At 34.6% G+C, this 3,812-nt stretch overlaps 1 protein-coding gene across 1 annotated transcript in view; it reads left to right on the top strand.

Annotated features, from left to right (window-relative positions):
• The first annotated feature begins 537 nt into the window (after positions 1–537).
• The window catches only part of znf217 (zinc finger protein 217), a 10,208-nt gene continuing 6,933 nt past the window's right edge, over positions 538–3,812 (top strand). Inside the window, exon 1 of the mRNA XM_016454729.1 lies at positions 538–748. The gene's annotated coding sequence lies outside the window, so the exon portion shown is untranslated. The remainder of the gene's footprint in view (positions 749–3,812) is intronic.

Genomic DNA, 3,812 nt, shown 5'->3' with positions numbered 1-3,812 from the left:
TTCACTAAAATGAATCGACTCATTAGAGTGATTCATTTGATAATCACGCTACAGTTCGGGATGTGTGTTTTTGATTCTCCTTCCTTTTAGCCACATTTTATATACACAAGCAAAAATGTGCTGGCTCCAACCCTATTTTTCTTTATTCAGAGTTGACTTAGTATATAAAATTGTATATGGACTTAGTATATGGAAGCTTAAGTATGCCTATATGGAAACTATCCAAAATTCTGTTCACCCGAAAGCAATGAAAACTGTATTTCTTTATTCATCCTTTGTGTCTTCGTAAGCCGTAAATGTATTACGTTGTTGTTGTTTACCCTGGCTGGTTGCATGTACTTTTTTTTTCTCTGTCTTTTTTATTTTCCTTTGCTTTGTTTTGTCTCTGTATGTAATTATATGTATGTAACATACTGTTTAATAAAAAAAAAAAAGTGTTTTTGATTCTTCTGTTTCGCGAACCAGTTCAAATGATTCATTGCAAAGATCCGACTCAACTGTGCGTTAACGAATCGGACACGAATCTCTCTCTCTCTCTCTCTCTCTCTCTCTCTGAACGCAACAGCTGCACAGTGAGTGATTTGCAAACATTGAAAGCAAGGCATTTCGTCCGGCTAACAATTGGCTAACTCAGCTAATCAGATTTCCAGAAAGAAATAAGCTACCAAACTAACACCCCAGATATTATTAGTTACTATAGCGATTGTTGGCACACAATAAGAATACCTGACGAAGTCTGAACATAAAGGTAGGTAACGTTATGGAGGGTGAGTTCCTTATTTTCAATATCACTCATCGCTAGCGTGTCGTTAGCCAAATTTCTATTATCAGCACGAGCACAGGGTGATCTAACCTCACCAAAGTTAACGAACTGGGACATATGCTTTAGTTTAACACCGATACTCTGTTATATGAAACGAAATAGAAGAGGATGATAAAGTTGGTGTCTCTTTTTGTTATGCAGGAACTGCATTAAGATCTGATGTTCTTCCTTAACTTAAAAGGGGAAAGAATAGAAAACAACTTGACAAAAGTTTCAGCCATCCCCCAAAAACAAAGTCATAAAGTTGTTTTTTTTATATCAGCCCTCTTATTTCATACAATAATAGCTTTTGATGCAGCCATTGCAAAACAAGTTATTCTAATAGCTACAAAGAAGAAGGAACTTTTGTGTAAGTCTGGTCTGGTTGGTCGTAATAATGGTTTTATTTTATTATTTTTGGTTGAATATCTATTCCGGTTTGTTTTTATTCTTTCTTTTATCTAACTATATTGATGGTTTTAAGATAAGTTATTTATTCAAGTTATTTAACTTCTGCTTCACCATATAGTGATCTCATTGTTCTGTAGTAAAAACAACTTAACTGTAGTTAGGGAGGAGCTTTGTATCACATTCTGAAAAGAAATAAGGAAAAGAGGACATGCAGGTATATTGGCGAGGAGGTATGTAGTAAAATAACTACTAAAGCTGCTGATCAAGTTAGAATGATCACGTGTCAGGAAATTACAGCCACATTAAAGACACGCTTCCACACACGAGGCATTATTATCTATATGAACCATGATTTTGTTTATAAGGCGCGTCGTTTGTATAGTTTCTATTATGTTTTTGAAAAACCGATACTTCTAAACGTTGCATTATTACGTCAGTAACCGTCGTTTTAATTAGCAGCCATCCCCACATCTCTCCACTTGTGCTCGACGTCAGTGCTGCCCAGAAGTACTATTGTTTGAATAGCCTGTTTTACATGTATATGTGTGTGTATATATATATATATATGTATATGTGTGTGTGTGTAATATAGACACATCATATATAATATAGACTTCATGCATATAATGTTTTATTCAGTTTTGAGCTTTTTCTGAGATAATTACTGAGTGGTTTTCTGAAGTTACAATAACCAGTTTTTCACTTATTTGCATGAGCCATCCGCACCATTTATTGTTCAATGAGGCAGTTACTTCTAAGAACTTCTTTTGAGAAAATTGGATGGTTTGGGGGCCAACAAACATGCTATTCTTGTGAACAGGTTGCATGGCAAAGCCCAAACAAAAGAGTAAGACAAACACCAGCTGGTCTCTAGCTGTTTCTTCAGCATGTCAACTAACCGTGTTTTAGACTATTATAATGACTCAAGCATAGGTGGGGCCATTAACTTTATCATTTTGCACTATTTAGGTTATCTAAATAGAACCTTTCTGCATTTGAAAGTAAATGGCTTTGCTCAGGATTACTTTGTGATTACTATCTAAAGGACTTTAGATGAGAAGCTGAGACTGAGAAGCAAAGTTGTTGAGATCAGCACGGCAAGGCCTGTCATTAGAGTATGTCTGCATAATGTAAAAGAATTCGCAGATTGTTTTGTTTCTTTTTCACTTTTTTTTTTTTTTTAACAGTGGTTATTCGGTAGAAGCTTCCTTTTCAGCCTCCGTTTCTTTTTTTTTTTTCATCTTCAGCCTCTGTTTCTATTTTTTGTGCCTTACATTAGCGAAGCCTATTTTTGTGTTGCGTTTCCCTAAAAGTGAGTTTAACTAGTTGTGTGTATGTAGGGAATAGCAGGAGATTGTTGACATTTCATGATTTATTCTTTTTATCTTTTGTGTTTAAGGCATTGCTTTGTGTTGTAAAATAAGCACTTGTGTGTGTGTGCAGTTTAGAACTGATTGGCAAGATGCCTGAAACTTCACATTTAGTCTTGAATAAGAGTGTCATATGTTCATCTTGGGTGTTATATAATACCCTAAGACAAAGATAAATGTGGTTCCTCATTTTTATTGGCTTGTTTCAGCATGGAAGAAAGGCTAAAATGTTGCAGAACAATGCTGTGACTCCACCTTAGACCTCATGAGTGAGGTTTCACAGATATTGTGAAGGACACCGCTGTAGATAGGCATACAACTCTGGCTTCCTGTTGCCTCACAGTAATGCATCTAAAGAATGGCATTTTGTCAGTTTTGTCCCTGAAAAACTTTCTAAAAGATCTCAAATTGGGGTTTCCCTACTTGTGTAAATGTACCAATACAGAACAGTTGATGTCAGATCTATGTGTAATTTATTAGATCTCAGACAATGCTTTTCTTTGTTTGTTACATGTACATATTAACTGAAATTATACTTTCAGTAGGCACTTGGGCTTTGTGTATGTATGTATGCATGCATGCATATATAATTTTTTTTTTACTGTCCTGCATTGTGATTCTCTTATTAGTTAATTCTAACAGTGGTTTCCATTTAGTTTTTATAATTTGCCTAAGCAAAGACAAATTACATCAAAATAATTTGTCAAATGCTACTTGAAGCTTTAAAATGGCTGTTTATTTTTATAATATATTATTATAAGGTGTTCATGCCGTTTTTTTTATGTCCTCTTATTAATTGAGATTACTACATGGATATTTGAACAATTAAAAGTTGATTTGTCATTCTGCTGGACCATTAATATGAACTAGTGAAATAAAAAAAGTTGATTAAAAATTGTGAAGAATAAAGAAATTGAGATTTGTTGCAGCATATAAAACATTCAAGTTACAGCATCCCTTATACAAACTTGTATATCTTTTAACCTTAAATCTTATTAAAACATGTCTTGGTCATGGTGCAGCGACATTCCCAGTGGAATAACTTAGCAAAGAGGACTTTTCTCAAGGGCACAAATATTATAGACTAACACAGTACTCTCAACAAGCCTTTAGCTGCTGGTTTATTCCCAATTCAGATACTTTGGGGTCACAACCTTTGGATGTTAGCCCAGATCTTTAACCACAAGGTTACCATTGTGTTTCACCCAGTTTATGTTACCTCAAATAAT

This window comes from Sinocyclocheilus anshuiensis, unplaced genomic scaffold, assembly GCF_001515605.1.
Source record: "Sinocyclocheilus anshuiensis isolate Anshui unplaced genomic scaffold, SAMN03320099.WGS_v1.1 scaffold67, whole genome shotgun sequence".
Taxonomy (NCBI): Eukaryota; Metazoa; Chordata; class Actinopteri; order Cypriniformes; family Cyprinidae; genus Sinocyclocheilus; species Sinocyclocheilus anshuiensis.
This window is presented reverse-complemented; position numbering and strand designations above follow the sequence as displayed.